The sequence below is a fragment of the Pezoporus wallicus genome, unplaced genomic scaffold (genome assembly GCF_028554395.1).
Source record: "Pezoporus wallicus isolate ANWC-B61680 ecotype Strahan unplaced genomic scaffold, APGP_CSIRO_Pwel_v1 contig_3710, whole genome shotgun sequence".
In the NCBI taxonomy this organism is placed as follows: domain Eukaryota; kingdom Metazoa; phylum Chordata; class Aves; order Psittaciformes; family Psittacidae; genus Pezoporus; species Pezoporus wallicus.
The window spans coordinates 2,618,396-2,640,828 of NW_026640315.1; the positions used below are offsets into that span (position 1 = coordinate 2,618,396).

At 44.4% G+C, this 22,433-nt stretch overlaps 1 long non-coding RNA gene across 1 annotated transcript in view; it reads right to left on the reverse strand.

The window, feature by feature from the left end:
* Positions 1-21,416, reverse strand: part of LOC130604262 (uncharacterized) — a 45,658-nt gene extending 24,242 nt beyond the window's left edge. Inside the window, exon 1 of the long non-coding RNA XR_008973423.1 lies at positions 21,302-21,416. This is a non-coding gene — a long non-coding RNA (uncharacterized LOC130604262). The remainder of the gene's footprint in view (positions 1-21,301) is intronic.
* Positions 21,417-22,433: the final 1,017 nt, after the last annotated feature.

The window sequence follows — 22,433 nt, forward strand, 5'->3', positions numbered from 1 at the left end:
ATATCCTCAAATTGCTGCCCAGGTTACTTTGAAATATTTATGTAATGTACCTTTCTTTTCTGGTAAATTACCGTTAATGGGAAGGAGCTCAGAACTACCCAACAGACACACCAAAGTCCCTTTAATGGAAACAATTACTCATTCTAACCTCTTTTTTTAGATATTATTTCTCCTGTCGTATCTAAAAAATACCTGCAATTCCAGCAAAACGTTTTATGTTAATCTAAACCCTGATTCCACCTTACTCATTCTTCTCAAAGGTACAGGCCAAGCAATAGAAAAACACTGATTTCACTCTTCTGACTACGCCTTTAACGTGAAAAACCCTTTTGCTAATGTAAGCTGGTTTTCAAAAGGCTGCAACCACTTCAGTTGGAAAGCGCACTGCCAGAGCCTCAATCCAAGACCCACTGAAGCCAAACGGAAAATTTCCAAAACCTGCTCCTCAAAAGGGTTAATAAGTCAACAGCAGATATTTTCATAAGGAACTACTCAATTCCAAACAATGATCATCGTTAGAAAGGTCAACAGGTTTTCTTTCTCCTGCCTACCTAAACCGCTCAACAACTTGTTTATTCAAAGTTCAGGGTTCTTAAAACAGCATCCACTTGAAGAAAATAGCGAGTTTTCCGTGAAAAGAAGACCAAAATATTTCCATGCTGCAATGTCTACACAATGCCCCATCCTCTCCTCGACGGGCAAAGTTCTTTTGAAACTCAATTTAAGAGAGCTGTAGGAAACTGGGGAATCTAAATCATAACCAACAGGAAGGGTGGTTTGGGACTGCTCCAGATCTGGGTTCATTTCCCAATCTTCCTGCAGACTTCCCATGTGAGTTTGGGCAAGCTGCCTCCCCCTGCGCACTACCCACCTGTAACACAGCCAGACCATTGCCTCTCCCCTGTCACAGCCCTCTTTACGTTTTTAACATTCTCTTAATGTTCTGTCAGAGCATTAGGTTGGGGCTGTTTTCATTCAGTCCAAAACAAGAGGGAAATGTTGCCTAGAACTTACTTTTCATTGCTGAGCTAGAGAATAATATTTCAGAGGAGATGGAGACCTTGAAGAATAAACTCTCATCACGGAAGGGCTGCATGAGAAGCATGGGAAATTCAGCTGTACACTAACCAAGTTCCAGGGACAAAACAAGCTCTTGCACGCATGGATATGAAAGCCAGGATTACTGCCCTGTAGGACAGCAGAAGAAATGTGAAGCTAGAAGAAAAGAGAATAAAGTTTTAGGGGAAACACTAAAACCAGGCACACTATAAATAATCAGGCAAACAGCCAGCTTAATACACATTCTACTTCCCTCCTTAAGCTGATTGCAATGAACTGTAGGATGCTAAGATGATACTTTCATACGAGTACAAAAGAAAATCAACAAAATATTGCACCCCTCCCAGGAACTGCTGCCTGTTTACAGAAAACAAATCCATTAAGGCTCTGGAGAAGTGGAATACTCCAGTCCCATCAACAGTGAGCAGGTGAGTAGGAGTGAGGTCTAAAAGCTATGCAGGACTCTGCCACACAGATGCAGCTCTTTCAGAGTCGAGTGCAAGTACTTACATTCCCCGTTATTGGTTTCAGATCAATCTCATATGCCTATATTTACCCATCTGTACTTGTGCTCTGGGCTCTCTCAGACTGCAGGATAGAGACCTTTTTTTTCAATGGATGTCTAGACGGCTGTCTTCCCATCAGACAAAGTGATCACACAGGAAATTCAAAGGAAAATTGATGCAGGCTGCTACAAAATACAGGTATTCAAGATGAGGATAGCAACTGCTCCCTGCCAAGGTTCCTAAGTGGAGTGGTGTCCCACATGCAAACTAACTACCTCCCACCACCCCCAGCCCTGGCCTTTGCCCACAAGATGAATTCTCATCTGAAACCAGAGAGAGGTGCCCCATGTAAACCCCTGCAACATCAGTGGGTGCAACAGTGAAGACCAAAATGACCCACGCAGGTCTCAAGTCAGTACTAAAAGAAAGAAACAAATAGAAGCGAATGTCATCTCCATCAATTGGTAATAAGAGGGGAAACCAGGCACTAAATTGAGCTTCTTAAACATAGTATATACCAACAAAACAGATCTTTGAATCATCTTATGATTCATCACAGCATAATATGAAGTATTAAGTTACCTCTCTGGTTACACGGGCAGGTGACATGTGATTGGAGCAAAGCTTCAGGATCAAAGGAAGAATCTGGCTGCATAAATGAAGCAGGCAGGAGCTCAGGTCATTTATTTTCCTAGTAACCAGGCCTCAGTGTGAGCTAATTAAAAACAAGAATTCAGAAGTACTGTACATCTTTTTGGAGCTAAATTAACAAAACAAGGAGCATTCTGTTACATACTTTATGTTCTGGTTTTCCCTAAACTGCTTCAGGATGTACCACAGTCAGGATGGGCAAAACCCTAAGACTATTTAATCAAAATTGTCAAAGTTGTCCAGTGTATGAAATGGATGGATTTTTCAGTTTGTCTTTGCTCCTTTTAAAGGGTATATTATAGAAATGTATATATATATATAAGTAAACACATTATTAAGTCTATTTTGTGTGTTTGTTATTACTTCAAACTTCTAAAAAACACTTTGGAAACAAGAGAAGAAGGAACAAAGGAAAAAGAGTTTGGACAGGAAATGGACCCTCTCCCCTTTCTAAACTCTCATTAATTTATCTCAAGTTCTCCAGCCAGTCTAATTTATAGTGGTGACCTTAAAGACATGAAATTCACCCTTAAACATAACCTTAGCTATGGAGCTCTGCAACTTCTAATGAAGTGCTTAAATCCAGCAAGAAAGTCCTATCATTTTAACAGAAGCACCAAATGAATATGACCATTTTAAGGCAAAAATGATTACTGAATTGCTGCTGTCACCCAAATGACAGTATTTTAAGAGACTCTAGGAATAACTTTTCCAGAAGCAACTGCTTCATCTTCTATAAAAAGTCATACAAGGCATTCAGTAAGACAGCATTCATATCAGAGCAGCTGAAACTCCCAAAGCAAACATGAAATGAGGATTCCTCATGGACCTTTAATGGTCCCATTACATTGTTTTCTTGCCTTTTTTGGTTTTCAAATAATACACATTTTTTTTTACTACCAGTTAAGTTTACTGGTATTTTCATGGCCAGTGGTCACTTGTGATGGAAATCAGAGCCAGGGATTAAAGAGGATGCTAATTTGTACAGTTCTTGTGACAGAAATTGCTTCTCCTCCACCTGAGGAAGCGAGCACTGGATGGAACATCTTCCTGCAAGAGGCACAGGGCACAAACCCGAAAACTTGTCGGGAGGACTAGGTTTGAGGGTTGGTTTTTATTAGCCTTGGGGTGCCACACAAGGTGAAATCCATCCTTTTAACAAGAAAGGAGTGAAAAAAATTAGATCCCTATCATGTCTGCCTTGTTTGGAGAGCTTAGTGGGGAGATGAGTGGCAGCTCCAATTTCATTTCACTTGAGTCAAATCCAATTCACGGAGAACTGCAAAACTGGAGTAGCAGGCAGCAAACCCTCCTTTCCTTGCAGTACCTCTGAGGGGCAGGCAGGGCAGTCCCGCTGCCACTCGCACACATGCTCCACACCAGGGGTGCCCATTATATATTGACTCAAAAAGCAAAGTGGAAAAGACTGCTGCTGGAAATGATCCTGCATGGAAGTCTCTGACTAAGCACTGATGTGATCACACCGGTGCTCCCCGGGAGCTTTGGCATTTTCGTTCCCTTTTGTCATACATTTGCTGAAGTTTCTCAGTCTTTTGCAGCTGTGGCTGTTTCCAGTTCCTCAGCAGCAGAGTCCTGCCTAGGGCAGCATCTCAGCACCAACAAAACAGACAAAAGCCATTCGGTTATCTCAGGGCAAGTATTAAGTCATCTGGTATTTGATTAATTTGAATATAAGGACTGGAAATACAGAACATACGGTACTAAAAATGCATAAACCAAGGATTCATGGTCAAGTATGAAGGCAAGAAACCAAGGCAGCTCTGCCTTGACAGGGGACTGGACTAGATGATCTCCAGAGATCACTCCCAACCCTAATGATACTGTGCTCCATGTCCCTCTCTGCCACTGCCTTGCTGGGGGACAGAGGCCCAGTGGCGGGTGTTCCTCTAGGCTTTGCCAGGCTTCATGCTCCATTGCCTGCTTCCTTGGCAGGAGCTAACTTGCCCCATGTGCCTGGGAGTCTTGGTCAACACTGGGAGGCAGAGCGGAGATGGGTAGGAAATAGGTGGAATTCCTGAGCCCCTCAGAAAGGCTGGTGGCAGCGGTCCCACAGACTGCATGGAAACAGGCGTGTGTGCTTTGTTTACCTCAAGCTTTAGTTTTTAAAGCCCCATGACAGCTCTGAGACTCGCTCTGTCTCAGACTAATCTATTTTCCCCTCAACACCTTGCAGCAAGCTGTCTGCCAGCTTCCTGTCCGGACCAGGGGTCAGAACCTCCCGCAGGGACATACTCGGCTGCTGAGCGCTGGATGAGCCATATGGGAGCAGCGGGATCAGCAAAGCCTGACCCTCTGGTGTCATGGCTCCATGTTCAGGAGCTCCCCACATCCCAGGCTCAGAACTCAGCAGATTCCAAACTCAACACATACGTCTCCAAGAAGTCCCACTCCTCTACGAGCAAGGCTTCGAGAACCCAAAGCAGCTGAAACGAAGTACAGCTTTGTTTGCTGGCACTTCACTGCTGTCCAGGTTTGAAATGGGAGACTCCCATTTCTGCATGACCCTGTACAAAATAAACCCGAAGGCAGAACAATGAAAATATTATGCAACAAGGATTCATGAGTCTTGTGCTAGGGTGGATTTCTCATGAGCATTTTACCACTATTTCTGTCACTAGACATTAAAAAAGTCATGAGTCGGGTTCCTTAAAATCACAAATTATGAGATTTTTCCAGTATCTCAGTCATGTTTTCAAGCTCCTTCAAAAACCACACAGAAACTTACTGGGTTTTTTTGCATGAGAGCTGAGTCTTAAGCAACACCTTAACTCTAGGTGCTGGGACTTTCCAAATAACGCTCATTAACGCAGCACCCACGGTAAGATCCTGAGAACTGATCCTTTAATTTTTGCAGGGTAAACAATAACAACATTAATCATTAGTGTGATTATAACTAGATGTGGGGCTTCGGATACCTCACCTAAAAAAGTCACGCATAGAACCACAGAACGGTTTGGGCTGGAAAGGACCTTAAGATCATCTAGCTCCAAACCCACACCATGGGCGGGGATGCCCCACACTAGAGCATGTCGCCCACTCCTAAATGGGAATCCTTCACTTCTCCCAAGATTTGTTTAATCCCGGTTTGTTTAGATTGTATTTAGATTGAAAACTTGCTCGGGCTGAATCTTTCCCTGCTGTTTATACAACATCTGGCACATAGGGGTAGTGAACCTGTTGGAAACTTCTAAACATTGACATAAACCGAGAAATACCAGTGAGCAGGGAATTGTATCTGGGTGGAAGTCCCCTGATGAGAACTATCAAGGAGTTATTGTGCACATTTGATTATTTTCATTGGAAAAGCTTTCTTTTTCTGGAGGTTTGGGATTGATCAGCAAACAGCCAAAACAAGATTCTTGCACTGCAAACAAACAGATCAAACAAAACCAATCTCTCTCATTTGGGATTTAACAGGCAACAAGCTAGAAAAATATGCTTGAAGCAAAAATCTTTTTCTAGGTGTTTATGGCTCTTCTTGCACAGCCTCTCCCCATTTCAGGCAAAAAAAAGTGGAGATAAAATAGGATCTAACTTGTGATGGGGACCTCTCAGTATTAGCACAAGAGCAATTAACCCAGTAATGCGATAACAGAGCTTCGCTGGCATAGTGCAGTAGGTGGAGAGCTGATGATGGCATTAGAGGAGGAAGAGGTAAGCAGGTTTGAGCTGGGCTACAAGGAGGCACAGAGTTCTGGCACAGACAAGGGAAGTAGGCACTGGAGGCTGAGGCCATGCCCAGAAGGGCACCAGAGCCAGCTGCCCTGCTGTGGCCAAGTAATGTGTTGGCCATCCTAGACACAGCTCACTGTGAGACAGAAATGACAGGCCAAATCCAGCTTCTTTCCCCTTCCCGTTTGGCTGGGCAGAACTGATCCTCCACTGTTACTGTGATGGGGCACCATGAGCTGTGTATGGAGCACACACAGTTAAACAGCCCAAGTTAACAGCTGAACTTGAAATACCCTAACACTTCCCAGTGATGGGTTTCCGCAGACAGCAGGCTTTGCTAATTAGGTCATTCTTTACTAGACATATTGAAGTGGTGTTATGGGTTCTCTTAAAACTGCTGCTTAGTGAAGTAATTCATAATTAGTAAACTCTGGTCACTTAAAAAATCGTTATTTCATCTACAGCATTCACCAAATCTAAATTTATATCCAATATTCTTCTTTAACAGCCACACAGTCTCCCAGCAGCCAAGCTCACAGACCAGCTTCCGGATCAAATTCAGTTCTAGACCACTACAGAAGGTAGCAAAATAGAGCTGGCAGCTCACGCCACCAGCATCCTCTACTACCACAGCCCTAGAAGGATCAGGAAAGAGGAGAGAGGAAAAGAAATCAGTACCATTTAGGGGACAGAAAAGCCTGTGAATGAAGTAAGGAGCCACGTCCTCCTCCTGACTTTCTGAAGCCCTTGAATAAGAGGAGCACAGCCCAGGCGCTGCCTCGACCGATGACATCCAGAGTCCCTCCTCTGGCTCCTCTGAGCGCCTGGATCTCAGCTGGGAGAATTCAGAGCATTTCCATCCCTCTCCAGTATACATCTGTGTTTATTATTTTTTTGCCTGCAAGACTGACAATGAGCAACCCTGTTCACATATTTTCTAAAAGAGAGTGCAGTTTGTTTATCTGTCAGCTATAGGTGCCAGTGCTTAATATGTCTGGGGGGACAAGAAAATAAATGGACTTACTATGCCTTATTTAGATCCCCTTCCCGTCCCTTACCAATGTGTTTGTCTCCTTTCTGCTCTCCCAGGGGACTCGCAGCACTGTGCCCTTGCTTGTATTCGCTCTGATGCTCAGAGGGCATTTTTTAAAGGGTGGGATATCTCTTTCAGGGACTTGACCATTTATCATCCCGAAAGAGAAAATTCTCAGTGATTTCATGAGGACTGGCCCTTCATCACCAACTGGAACAGACCGACCAGATTCTGCCACTTCAACCACTTCTCACACAGAAACAACGGAAGAATTTCATCAGATTTCAGGCCTGTAGCAATTTTTCTTCCTGGTTTAGGAACCAGCCTGAAGGGAGGTGCAGGTCGCTGAGATGTATTTATGGAACTACTCTGACTTGTTTCTGAGGATTCAATTCTTAGCCCTGCAGCTTGAAGCCTGACAGCAGCGCTCTTTTCCTCAAATGATGTTTTTCCGATCAAATACAAAGAACCCTACAAATGAGAATTTAAGTCAGAAACCATCAAGTCAAAAACCTGCCCTGGCTGCATGTTTGTGCTGCAACCCCATGCACAGGGGCTCCTCGGGTGCTGTACAGGGACTGGCCTGAGCTGGAGGGTGCAGGAACCACCACAGCTGTTCTGACACTGCAGCTTGGGGGATGCTGAGCAGTGTCAGAAGCACTGCACGGACCCGCAGGTAAAGGAGGATTAAATGTGTCACATACTCAGTGTTCTAAAGGCCTGTCAGTCACATCCCTCTGGATTAAAATAAAGAAATGCTTCATCTTTATGCTAATATCACAGAATAATGGATTGGTTTGTGTTGGAAGAGACTTTAAAGCTCATCCAGTTCCAGCCCCCTGTCACGGCCAGGGACACCTTCCACTAGAGCAGGTTGCTCCAAGCCCTGTCCAACCTGGCCTTGAACACTGTCAGGGATGGGGCAGCCACAGCTTCTCTGGGCACCCTGTGCCAGCGCCTCAGCACCTTCACAGGGAAGAGCTTCTTCCTATTATCTCATCTAAATCTCCCCTCTGTCAGTTTAAAGCAATTCCTCCTTGTCCTGTCCCTACAGGCCCTTGTAAAAAGTCCCTCTCCAGCTTTCTTGTCAGCCCCTTTAGGTATTGGAAGACATTTATAAGGCCTTCCCAGAGCCTTCTCTTCTCCAGGTGGAACAAGCCCATCTCTCTCAGCCTGCCTTCAAAAGAGAGGTGCTCCAGCCTGCAGAGCATCATCATGGCCCTTATATGCAGTAAGTCCAGTGTCAACCTACAGGCTAACACCGGTGTGAACATAATAAAGGAGAAATGCTCTAAATCAGTTTTTGAAAGTTCCAAGAGCCAGAGCCCAAGGGGAAGGAAATTCAGCGAAATTAATGAAAACATTCCCAAACTGTCATCTTAAGTAGCTTCAGCACAATATTTAATGTGGTTGAACAGCATGGGATGGTTTGGGAAACAGCATCAACTATAGCAGGCATGCAGCGCCTCAGTGAGAAATGGGATGACATCTCTTCCTGGTACACAGCAAACTTGTTGGGTAACGTTGTTTGCTGGGAAACAGTATCTGGCTGCAGGATCAATCTGCTGCCCTGTTTGGACCCCTGGGGGACCAGGGACAGCAGTCATCTTTGGCTGGCCATTACATCAGACTGTGAGTCCTTCCTCTTCATATCCCTGCAAAGTGGAGCACTGCAGGGAGCCTAAGCAAGTCCACCACCTTGAAAGAGCTTCCAGTATGGTAGGAGGAGATCAGGATGCCTTTTAAACAGGAAGGGATCAAAGCTGGGGCTCCCAGACCATACCTGAGCCTCCTACCCAGTCACAAACAGATCAAGCACCAAGACTTCCTCTGCCTTGGGCAGCTTTGCAAATCTTGCTTCTCCTGCCCCAAGTGTAACAGCCCCAAAATGCAACATCTTATGTGGGGTGGAGCGGTAAAGGGAACATCCTGTTGGAAAAGAAGGAATTCAGGTTGGTTTCTTTCCTTTCTTGGCTTTCAAGCCAGAGAGTCAAGCATATACAGGGGGCATTAGTGAAATATGCAAACTATTAAAAACCACTTGAGCATTCAGACCAATAAACTGGCACTGTTACCCCTCCACACTTGCAAACAGCATCAAAACATCTTTAAATGGTGAAGACCCTGTTTCTGTAAAGGTAAGAACATAATCCGAACCAAGAGTTCAACCCCAAATTGCCCTTATCTACACAGATACCTAAGGAGACTTAGGAGGACTGGCTTTAAAGATGCCTGCAAGACCAAACCCTTTATCTTACAAACTGGCTCCGTTTCCTGAAGACATCCAGGAACACTAAGCTCAAGCAATTTGTCATCTCTACAGGCATTTTAAAAATACATAAAGAAAAGCATTATCTTAAAATCAAGATTAAAATGGCTGAAAATGTCTGCTGCAACATCTTGTGGAGGGGGAAGGAAGTTATCACTGAACAGAAACACTAAATCCCTGCTGAAGTGAACCCGCAGCAACATTCATGCTTCTGCACCATCTGAGGATCCTGGCCCCATAGCTGTTTCAAAGGAGGTCAAGGAACAGTCTGAGGAGCTATGTACCAGTTTCCTAATAGGACTGCCTCGTCTCACATTTCTGCTGATTTCTTTCATACCTTCAAAGTTGTTACAGCAGCTCATAAAGAGAAAACAAAGATTAGACACAAGCCTTTGCCCTTGAGACCATCCCTGACCTCTGGTTTGCCATTTACATTTATTACAAAAGAGCCTGAAATGGTTTTGAGTCACGGAAAAGCATCTGATGGTTACAGAGGGTTTTGCACCAATAATGCTCTGCTCGCCTCAGACAGAACTTTGCAAGGATATTGAAACTCCCTCAGTCACAGGCAATAAACACAACTATGCCAAAGTTGAGAGGAGGGGAAGGAGGGGGATGGTTCCTTGCACACCACTGTTTTCTTATCCATCTGGAATTAGGAAAGCACGCCTGGAAAGAAAGAGCCAACAGCTCTGGATAAGTCAGCCCAATTCCTCGGCTATGACATAGTCATTGTATGCACGCGCAGGAGAATGCAAGTAACTCGTTTGTCTGTACCCAGCCATTATTTAAAATAGAGTAAATTAAAAGATTCACCACGGCAATTCACAGACTTCATTAAAGGATTTGGAGTCAACGTGCTCTGGGATGAGCCCCCTCCTGCAAGAAGTGAAGCAGTCCCGAGCTCAAAATCGGATTTAAGAGGACTTGAGAGTGTTCACATCTGGTAAAATCTGACCCCAGATCAGCGTTTCCCTGCAGGCTTGTGCTATTGAAACCAATGGGAATTACACTGGAGATGTTAAGTGTGGTTAGCTGGGAGTCACAGCAACGAGAGGGCAAGAGTGAGCTGCTGTCACCGGTGGCCTCCTGTGAAGAGGCATCCTGCCCTGCTTCCCTCCTTTCTAGCTTCAGTTTCCTTTACAAGCTAGCTATAATTTGTCCTTGCAGAATAGCTATAGCTTCCTTTTATCTGCCACTCACAAACTGCCCATTTGCTACCCCATGCTGCACAACAGCCTAGAGGAGAAAGACAAAGTTTCTCATGAGTGTTCATATAGTCAATTCAATTCAATTTAAATGTGAGCTTCATTATGACCTTGTTAGCACCCCCTCTCCTGTTTACTTTCCATTACCATTCAGTCTGTCAAACTTTATTAGCACAAATGACCACAGAAACTGAGAGCTGCTTGAATTCTCGCAGTTTGAAACACATTTAGTGGGTGAAACTCAATCTGTCCATCTGCTGGGGGGCTCTGCCGGGCCCACGCTACTGCTGACTTGCAGATTTTAGAAGCATTCACAAGCAGAACATGGTGACAAGACTAAGTCTCTCTGAGTTAGGGAAAACTGAACCACCACATGTGAGGCCCAGGCAGGCAGCCACAGGTAATGTGCACGCGGGACTGGCACAGGCTGAAGAAAATGGGAAAAGGAACTGATTTGCACCCCCCAAGATAGAATAAAATAAAATATTAAGGGAAAACATACCTCAAACCCAAAGATATTCTACAAAGAGATGAAAATTGGGGGGAAAAAGTCAAATAAAGCTTAGGATTCCTGGAGCTCTGGAAACCACACAAGTATTTTGTATGCAGCCCATATCACCACCTCTGTCTCAAGAGAAGATGACTTCTTTACTGAACTCACCCTTCCCTTTAGTCTCAGCTAGATTTCTGGTCCCCAGAAGGATATTCTAACATATGGCTGACTTCTTCATATAATACCTACTTCACAATCTCACACAAAAACTTCCACAATATATGTCATTTTGACACAGATTTAAACATGATAAACGGTGTAATACAATCTCCAGCTGTTTGAACAATTCTGGTCATAAAGTGCCTCACTGCACTGTCATCATGCTCATTTCTGCATTGAGCCTTTGTTCTCTTTTATTCCCTACATTGTTTCCCTTCCACTCTGAGATGTTTTGAAAGAAAGATGCATAAATGCAATGTTAAAACCAACATTCCTTTGAGTCTTTTATCTCTATGCAAATAAAAACCTCAATTTAAGTTTTTATTAAAATCAGAGAAGGACAAATGAAGTGTGGCTTTTTGTTTTCTCAATCTGGTCAGCTCATTCTGAAACATTGTGTGTAACTTTTCAGCAAATGCTTGTATAAGGCATTTCCAGAGTGGTAGAAAGTATAGGAAAAGAAACTATCCAGGTCAATACTTAGTTCATTTTTACTAAAAATATTAAAAAGCTTGGAAATGAAACATTTTGTCTCTTTAAGCTGTCACAGAAGAAACCACTTTGGTTTCAATCAATTGGATTTCTTTTTGTTTCAATTTTTTTTTTTTTGGGTAGCCCAGAAGATCAGAAGAAAAACCTCCCTTTTTGTGTGCAGTTCCGGTAAAATCAATATCTAACAGAGAAGCAGATGTCCATTAGAAGAGGCTAACACCCACTGGCATGTTGTTTTCTAAGCCCCATTTCTGGAGGTTCCCTGTGCTGGTTGGTTATGAAGTCCTATCTGCTTGTGCACTGTCAGCACAGTCCTGGCAGAACCCACCCTGCTCTCAGTGCTCCTGTGATGCTTCTAAATTCTGGAGAATACGTATTTTCCTGCTCTTCTACTATACACAGGATATACTGAAACACAAAGATGAGAGGAACGCTAACAGCAAAGATGAGACCTACAAAGGCAAGTCCATATCTGAGTCTACAACTGGCCGCAGTTGCAGGGGCTTTATTACAAAGCCTTTCCCATAGTTAAGCATTGCTTCAGTGCTCCAGCATGGCTGTGGAATGAATTTGAATCCTTCCCTGCCAACCCAGGTGTGGAAGAATATATTTTAATATCATAAGAAAGACAGAGAAAAGGGAAAGGAGTATTTCACTTCATTAGTGTGATTTAAAAAGGGAAGATCTAAGATAAAGATGAAGGGAAATTTAGGGTAGGCTAAGGAACAAGTTCCCGAGGGAAACTATAGAAGCCCCATCAACCGAGATGCTTAAAATTAAACTCCATAAAGCACGAGAAAGTACACGGTGCAAAACAACGCCGCATCAGCAGAAGGATCAGCCACACTGTGTCTTTTTTCACTCCTGGTTTCTGTTATCTCCTCTCACTCGTGCCCAAGTGGCCTGGGAGCATCCGCTCCCACACGGCATTACTGTCACTCCTCAACAGCAGCTCCAGAGCTCCAGCTACTTTAATTGGTTTAGCTTCATGTTAAATTCCTATTTGGAAATGCAGATGGACACATCATTATAGGCTTATTAGCGCTGCGTAATAACTTACTCTGGCCTTGGTTGTAACTTTACACTTCGCTCTGAGTAAGGATGATCACTGTCCTGCTGCTCAGCGGTGAAGAAGGAAGTGGGGCCACCCACTAGTTCTTGCCCTTTTGACTTCCCTCTGGCCATAAGACATCCTCTCAGGGACAAGTCCTGGGGACACAGCTTTCAGAGTTCACACTGCTGTAAGTCAGCTGAAGCTTAGCATCAGTCCCTGCAGGCACGCCAGGGATAACTTGTGTGAATAACTCCTTTTCACTGTGCAAGCTTGGGGCAAAATTGGGGTAGTTCTGGTATGCAAATACGATGGGGTTATTCCTAGTGTAAGAGAAAGAATTACCAAAAATCAAACAGATTAAAAACCTTGTTGGCTCATGTCAGGAAAGCCATTAATATAACTAAATAGTGTTGACAGGCAAAAAGATAAAAATCACATGTCAAAGCAGGGGGGAGGAGGATTTGATTAAAGATGGCCTAACTGATTCAAGCAGCAATTAAGGCTGCTCTTCAAGTGGTGCAGTTCATTCCTGCCAGAAAGGAGGCAGCAGGTCCAACTGTCTCCTCACTTGCACCAGCCTTACAGTGGTGAAAGCCACCACCTCTGCTCAGGGAGCTGCTGCCTCAGCTCAGCATAGAGCAGAGCAGGATCCAGCCCGAAAGGCCTGTGGCAATTGTACAGGATCAGATAAGATACCTCAGGAATGCAGCTCTGAGTGGAGCACTTCGGTAATGCTTTAATTTCCATCCTTGGTCTGCTCAGCCCCAGCTTTCATTAAAAGACTACACAGTGGTTGGAGAAAAAGTTTTTACATGAATTAGTTTAAAGGGCAGCAATTACATTCGCGTTTTAATGGTGTGGAAATGAATAATCTGAGCAGGGAGCAACAAATGTGGGAAGGGCTGCTCCATATTTTATATTTACCTAATGAAAGCAACGACTTTGCTCAACTATTTCTCCAGTTACCTGACAGCAAGCTGGTAGACACCGAGGCTCCAGCCCTGCAGAGCACACAGATGCCCTCTGTTGGTACTAGGGTACCAGCTGCTCAGCTGAGCTCAGAGGTTTGCCCCTCCACACGATGCCATGTATAACTGAAGAGTCTGGTCCTACACAGCAGGCGATGCAGCTGGAGAAGGGGATAGCACCTCCCAAGGTGAGAGGCAAGGTGAAGGCATCTGCCCACCTTCACACTGCAGCTCCACCAACAGTCCCTTCCACAGTGCAGAATCCAGGCCACAGTTTAGGGCACTGCAGAGGACCAGAATGAATCACCCCACTTGCCAGGGTAACTTATCTCACAGTGATGAGTCTAAAGGTGCTTTACAACTAGTAATTAATTCCAAAATGCACCTGCTAGGGGGGTAATATTTTTATCTCCCTTTTATCAATCCATAAACTGAGGTCCGACATGCTGAGATGACGTGGTGATCAATGGCAGAGTCTGAAACAGAAGCCGGGGTCCTTCTCTAGTGAGAGTTTGTTCATCACATAAACTGAACATGGAAACATGTATTTATACCTGCATAAACCAACACACTTGCCTGAAGTTTCCCAATGAGTCACTGCAGAAGCCTGGAAGGGACTCCATGAATTCCCTTTACAAAAAGCAAGGAAGCTTTGCCCTGACACATTTTACTCCATGTACTTCACCGTACACACAAGTCATGTACTGATACTTGCAGTGCAGCATCCATCCAAAAGATGAAGTGTAACGAGGCTCAGCCTTGGACACAATCAAGGGTTTTGATTTTGACAAGGAGAATCACACAGACTAAGAGGCCATGATTACATGTCACTTGAATCTGGAAGAACATGCGGCTGATAAAAGAGGCCAGCACATGGACGCTGCCTTTCTTGAAGCAGCTGGCAAGAATGAACAACCAAAGAGAGGGGAAGATCTCAGACATGGGACAGCCAAGGCTCCATCCTTGTGCTAACCAAGGCAGCCAGATCCTCCCTGCAGTTTGCCCCTCACAGCCAGCAGTGTATCAAGCCCCAGTAGCCCCAGGAAGCCAAACTGGGCTCCAGGTCTCACCCAGTTGCTGCACAGAGTTATACTGCAGCTGCCACCTTCCCATCTACTTTCCAAATGCAGCAACGAGCCTGCTTGAAGCATCCAACCCTTGTGTTTCTGGTGTGGAAGGTCCTGGGTGGAGCTGGTCTATTACTTCCTACTTTATGCCTCTGTAAAACCTTTATAGGTCTGGACTGCTGAAATTGCACCACACGAGCTCAGGACAAGAGGCTGTAGACGGCTGATGTATCTCATTTGTGCTTTATTTCCAAACAGGCTCCTGCCTGAAACCTCAAAACCACAATATCAGCCACTTGGAAATAGGCAATAGCGACCAGCAGGGCAGCACTGCTTGTTTAAGGCCAATAAAATACGAAGTTGGACGCATGCCACCCACCAAGCTGATTTCTTCAACGTTTTCTACACAAAACCTACCTATTGACTTCAGCAGGAATTGTATTCATGTGTGGTTGCAAAACCTCAGTTATAGCCCCTGGAAATCAAAAATAAAACCTTGCGTCCAGCAACAGAACTACAGTTACGTGGCTGTGCAGGTAACATACACCTGGTAACCAACCTGCACGTACACATGCCTGGCCTGTATGAGTAAGTAGACAAACCAGCTCCCCCTCACACCCAGTGATCCACAGATCAGTTTGTCTTTAGGAAAGAAAGTGGTGCCATCACGTCTGGGGAGGGGGGCTGGCTGGTTGGGTTTTTAGTCTGACTTGATTTTGGTTACACTACAACTCAGTCTATAGAGAGAAATGATCACAAAGAGGCTGCAGAAAACCTCAAGCGCGACTGCCTGTCCCCAGGGAGCTCTCTATCACATGAACTGAATCCACTTAGAGAAATTAAGGGAACAGCAGCTCTTTTGCTGATCGTTAGCTCTCCCTAAAGAGCATCCCATCCTACAGCAACACCACAAAGGATGGAAGAACGGGGCGGGTGTAACAGTGCCATCTGGTGATGGCAGCCTGAGCCATAGTCATGCGTATTGCATGTGTGCACTTACATGACACATTTAGCACGCATTTACTGTGACAGCTTGCATTGCAACCGGTACTTCAACTTCATCCTAGCTGTGGTTGTGGTCCTGAGGCAGGGCACTGCTAAGAACATCATCTAATTCCACCGATTTTTCATTGTTGATGTTTCATGCTAAAAATAAGTGCTGGGTTGACTTGTCTCAGGGGTGTTGATTCCCTTTATAGATGAGTATTCCTTTAGGGGATGAGGCCTCAACAGCTGAGCATCAGTTCATGATTAAAAGAAGCAATTTTCAGTCAGCACAGAGACACATCCGCTACCCAAGAAAGACCCAAGGACACAAGGGGAAAGAAACAGGTACAGCTCAGTTATTGAAGTTGCTCTCTGTAAAGAGAGCAATGAACGTGAGCTCTGAAACTGCAGGCTGTGAAGGAAGCAAAGAAGCTTGGGGAGAGCAGCAGAGTGACCTGAAACTAGGGAATTTAGTGTTTACAAAGGGCAAGGACAGGAACAGCAACTGTGTGAGCTGGGAGGATGTTCTAGGATGGCACAGAATATATAACTGATGGTCATTAATCTCTGCAAGAGAAGGAGCTCTTCTTTTGTCCCATCTGTTTATAATTACTGCCCCACTCAGCTCTAGGGCTAAATTGTGCAATTAAAACTCCATTCCAAACCACCCAAACTGCTGAAGGTTTTGGAAGGCACAAGAATGGGAGTATCGGGCATAAACTGCAGGGTTTATGGTATTTACACAAGAGCACCCAATTAGTTCATGCATGAGTGCCAGAAGAATACACACAAGCACCCCATCAGCTCATGCATGAGTGCCAAATGACTTCACCCATGCGCATCCAGGCAGTTTATGCAGGAATGCTACAGTACATCATGCATGAGCACCCCATTAACACACAAGTGCCTGATCAGGCTGTGCATGAACTGCTCATTAATGTATTCATATGTGCACAGTTAATTCATGTATGAGCACATGATCAGTTCATGCATGGGTGCCCAACTGGTACATGCATGAGCACCCAATCAGTTTATACACAGCTGCCTAACCAGTATATGCTGGAATGCCCTATTAGGTCATGCTTGAGCACTCCAGTGTCTCATGCATGAGCACCCAAATAACTTATGCTGGAGGGATGTATTTCATGCATGAGCACCCAATTAGTACATGCATGAATGCCCAGGGAATTTATGCTTCAGGACTCAAATATTCCATGGGTGAGCCCCAGTCAGTTTGTGCACGAGCACCCCATTGACCCACCTTGAGGACTGTGTTGGACATCCATGCATGTTTTGGTAGCTGGGGCTGCAGTGGTGCTTCTGCAAGGTGCTGGTCACAGCCACTGCCCCAGCCATCTGTGAAACTGATGGAAACACCCAAAATAGCCCAAAGCATCAACCCAAAGAGCTCCCAGTATCCCAGCTCAGGCATATTTGAGAGAGGGCAGAGGAGGCACACAGAGGGAGAGATAGGTGAGGAGATAAGGGGCTGGAGATGAGCTCTTGGAAGGAGGCAATCCATACACAAGCAGCACACCCCAAGGAATTCCTGAAGGACAATTCATAGGCAATTTTAACTACTTCTGCATGTCTTCTGCAGAAGTGTCAGAAACACCACCTCTGGAACTAAACAGAAGTTGTCTAGAAACTCTGATACAGGCCAGCTGCTTGTGATTCTGCAGCGTGTCCACAAGAACTCAAACCCAGAAAGGAGTGACTGGTAGTCTCCAGAAAAGTCTCACTCTTAACAAAATGTATTAGCTTAAGTAGGATAAAGGATGAAGCTCTACAGGCTGTGCTGCACAGGAGCTCAGATACAATGATATAATGACACATGGTGGTCATAATATTTATGATCTTATCAGTCCAACTCACGTCTCTTAATCACTGCTAAGTCCAACTTGCACAACTTTCCTTGTTCAGGCTAAAGAAAAACAAGGTGGTATGTATTAAGCCTCGCTCATGCCAATAAAAATGTACTACAGGAATGAATGTATTTATTAACTCTCAGCAGTGATGCCAACAGTTTTGGCTCAACTGCAGTTTCCTGGCTTTGGACACAGGGTCACACATCTCTAAGAATTTTGAATCTTGCCCTGGAGTAAGGAAAGTTCTGAAGCCTGAGCTAGAGCTGGCTGCCACAGGGGACACAAAGCAAAGCCCAGGCGCCCCTGAAACAGTATGATAGCTTTTTCAACATTCAAATAGAACAATTTAAACATTTGCAAGAGCAGGAGAAAGGCTGGCTGCAAGATGGTTTACATCAGCTCTTTGCACTTACATGCAGTTAGATGCAAAGAAAGAAGCCAGCCAGAGCCCTCTGCCTTGGCCTGAAAGGAGAGGCTACTCTTGCAAGCCCCAGTGATCCAAGCCCTTTCAGGAGCAAGACAAGCATGGGACTGGCTGTAAGGCAAGAGGAAGAGTGTGTCTACCTGGCTGGCAACCAAACTCACAAATGCAAAATTATTTATTATTTACCACAACCAATTATTTCCTGATTGGCAAAAGCTACAAATTTGCTCCTTTTAGCTTTTTATTAGGGATCCAGAAATTACCATGGCAGGATGGCAAGAAGTGCTTCTCACTGCCTAGAAAACAGCAGATGTGGGCAGAAACAATTATCGCTATTATGTGTTAGGCTCAGCCATGAGCATCTCACAACTGTAAGAGTCTTGTCATTAACTCCAAACACCCCCATACACCCTGTGCCCTTCTCCGCATGTCCTTCACACCAGGACAGGACATACTTCTTCACTTGATTGCATATTCAGTGCCTAGTGCAGTAAGAGGCAGGTAACTCCCTGGAGACTCATGCTGAAAGCCAGAAACACTTTTAGCATTTAACATGGCCAATCCACCAGGGTCACAGTCAACCTGAGCATCTTGAATGTGTTCACGCAATCATAGTGCTGCTACATCACTGAAAATAACTCACTTTGGAGACCCAAACGTGGCCTGAAGAATCCCTTCTGAAAACGAGTCTTGAACTCTCAAATCCCTACGCGGTTACTGAGAAAGTAAATACATTATTAGAATCAGAAGTAAGAGACTACATATGGCCGCAGAAGGGAATTAGCCAATAGGTTTACACAGGAGTATTTGGAGGGAGATTCAGAACATGCTCTAAGCAGAATTTGCCAAACAAGATTTATGGAGTCTCCTGCTCTGCTTCTGAACTGGTCCTCCTTCCTAGCTGAAACCTAGAAGAACCAGAGGCACCTTTCTCCTAATGCAGGCAAGAGTTGCACTTGGGAAGTCACTAACCCCACCAGAGGACCCATCCTATCCAGCCCTAAAGGGCAGGATTAGCCAACAAATTTGGTTGGTAATCATTTGGATTCACATTTCATTTACACATCTCCATCAGCTCCAAATGAGGCACCCTTTCCCCAGTCTGAGCATACTCTGGCTGCAGAAGCAATAAGGTTTCTATTTCTCCAAGAAGCAAAAGATTTCATTTCTAAAGCAAGATCTACAGATACTGAACATTTCTTCACGTGCTGAAATCCCTGCTGTTAGTGCTGAAACTGAACCTATCCGAGTTTGCATTTAAGGAGACCATCAACAGCCTGTGGTTAAATCCTCAAGGGGGAGATAAGGCACCTGAACACCTGTGCATGCAGGATTTATAGGCTTTCAGCAGAATCTCTTTCTGCCCACAGTACTTAACACAAACATGAGCTGTGTGGAAAGCCACGGAACAGCCACCCCCCACTTTTCCCAACAAACAGCTTTCTCCTTTTGTCCTCCCTACATACATGGGAGGTTTTCAGCCATAATGCTAGTGCTGAGTTAGTAACAACAGATTTTGGACTAAAAGCAATGTTAGCTAGGAAAAAAAAAAAAATCTAAATAAAAAATTGCACATAGTTAGGCTAAGCTGTGACATCAGCAGTGATAGGAGGCAGCATTAAATATACTTGGCCCAGCTAATGAACTGCAGGCTACTCCTGCAGACATGGGTAATCTTTACATACCTAAATGGTAAATCACTGGCATTAATTCTTTGATTTGAGTGTTAGTGAGTTTCCAGAGGAAACAGAGAAGAGGATGTTGCAAGCACACCAGCAGGATGGTTTAGAAACCAGCTGTCTGGAGTGTTTTTAAGCAGTTTTGCAATTAGGCGAGAGGATACCCTCTTACATGCAGACTTAGCGCACAGTAGTTGAGAAATAACACGTCCTAGAAACAGGTTCAACCTAGTGCAGACAGACGGAGAGAGCCCACACTGCCGCTCCCTTCTCAAGAGAAAACAGCAGAATTCAGATCATGCACCCAGGGAGCTCCTCTGTGTGCCCGCAGTTGAACAACGTGCCTGACCCTGCTTAACACAGCATCTAATCACTACTGTGCGGTGCAATACCCTCCAGACACATTGATCCCCACAATACTGTTGTAAGGTAGAAAATACATTCACAGCAATTTTACAGATATTAAAGGGAGGAATCAAGAGATTAATTGACTTGCCAAAAGTCATAGAAGAAAGCTGCGGAATAGCAGGAACCGAACACAAGTTCTTCACACTTCAGATCAATGTCAAGAGTTTGTACTTCAGAGCTACTCTGGGAAAGATGTCTTGGCTGTGGCTGTAAAATCCTTTCCTTATCATAACAACTGATTTGTTTGTAGAAGGATAATGCGTATGCAAGATGCGCCCATAAACCATGGTGAGCTTATTGCATTTCCAATCACAAGCTTCAAACATTCCAGAGTTGAAAATAAAAGTAGCATTTAGCTCTACAGTGCATGGTTTTTGTTATAGAAAAAGTTAGCTTCTTCAAACAAGAGCAGAACTAATAATTCTGGTTTTATCATTCATACACAAGGTGTTTCTAAGGGCGCATTTGGCCCCAGGAACAGCTCTGGATCAGGCAGCAGCACAACACATCCTTGCTGGCAAAGGGATCTCAGCACGTTTCGAAGCTAGAGAAACATAAATCTCCTTCAGTTTGAGTGCCTGGACTCTTCTCCAGCTCTGTTACAAAGCAGATAATAAGTGGGGTCACTGAACAGTGTGCAAGAAAAGTTTGTATGGGGCTGGAATATGTCAAGCTTTACAGTGAGACATAAGCTTTAAGATTTGTACTTCCAGTGCACTTGAAGTCTTCTAGAAGCATCAACCAAGGCAAAAACAGTAAGGAAAAGATTCTGCAACAGCCTCCACACTGCAGAAAGCACAAGGCTGGGTGGGCAGCGGCACACACAGCACTGTGCTACACCTACATCGACTAACCAGCTCCCAGAGCTGCTGGACACCACTGTCCTATGGCCAAATCATCTGCTGTGTGCCCCTTCCTCCTCACCATGTCTTTTGCTCTTCTCAAGGAAGGATTCACACAAGCATGAAAGAATGCAAAGAGTGGCTCAGAAAGGAAACACAGAAGTGAAACTCTGGTGATTCCCAGCTTCGCATCATGCTGTTTCAGACCATTCCTGAAAAAGGATCCCAAGGAGAAAACAGCCAACTCAAACCCAGGCAGGATTTTAAAACCTCACTGCAATCCATGCAAATTTCCAGAAAAAGATGAATCTGCTTTACATTGCCATACTTTTTTGTTAAAGCTAGTAGAAGCAAACTGGATGTGGTCCCCAGTACATATACTATCTGAGCAGTGTCCCAGCACTATTTATTGTTTTTCAAGGCACGCAGTGGGTATGGTATCATCGTGAGGAGATCTTTTCTTTCCACATCTGAAATTCCTGTACAGGGCAGATCTTTGATAAAAAAAAGTAATAGTGAGAAGCAAAATACTTGTCAGAGGGAAGAGAATCACACACACTACTAAGCGTGCTTTTATGATAGCAAACTTTCTTCTACAAAGAAATATTCACAGCTCTGGAAAAGGAAACACACTTATCAGATCAGTGCTGTTTGCAAAGGAAATGAAAAATGGTGAATGTTTACCACTGAAAGTGTTTTTAATGAGCTTAACTGCTGTATGTTAGTCTTGAAGGAAGAGTACAAGTACTTAGAAAAACAAGCAGTATAACAGATTATGAGATCTATTAATTCCCCCTGAACCACTTTGTACTAATATGTATTCTTTCACCAGCTTTGCCCATCCTGTTTTATGGCATGTGGGATAACTGCAGTCTGGCACAGGAGGAACATGCCTTTTGCCAAATGCGCAAGTGAGCTCTTAGTACCTGTGTCACCTCCCTGGGAGGTCCAGTAAAGCTCATGACTGAATCACCAGCTGCTCGCTGCCAGCCTCCTCACTGCTTAACTTTCCAGTGGATTCTTGCATGACAGTCTCTGAAGACAACAAAGCATGTTCCCATTTTCCTGCTTCTGTGGCTAGAACCCAAGGGCTGAGTGCAGGTAACAGTGCAGAAGCCAAGTTTGAAACCAGTTAAAGACAGCGAGTTAGAACAAGAATCTGGGAGTGTAACAATTTCATTAATCATCTTCATTATCTTGGCATACATCAGGAACTTATTAGCAAAACTAAGAGCTAAGCAAAGGGGTATGAATACTCAAAAAACCTGCAATTAAAAGAGGACAACACACCCAAGGGAAGATCAAATAAACACTAATCTGTTAAAAAGGAAAGAAGAATACAGACTATTGGAGAATAGGTCCTTATCACCAGTATGTAGCACACCGCCAGATCCTTCTGCCTCTGCTGCACCCAAACAAGTTTCACTGCTCCCCACAGACTTAAAGGCAGGGCTGGAACTTGAGTGCTTTGAGAATCATGTATGTGGAGAGGCAGAGACTGACCATAAGGTAG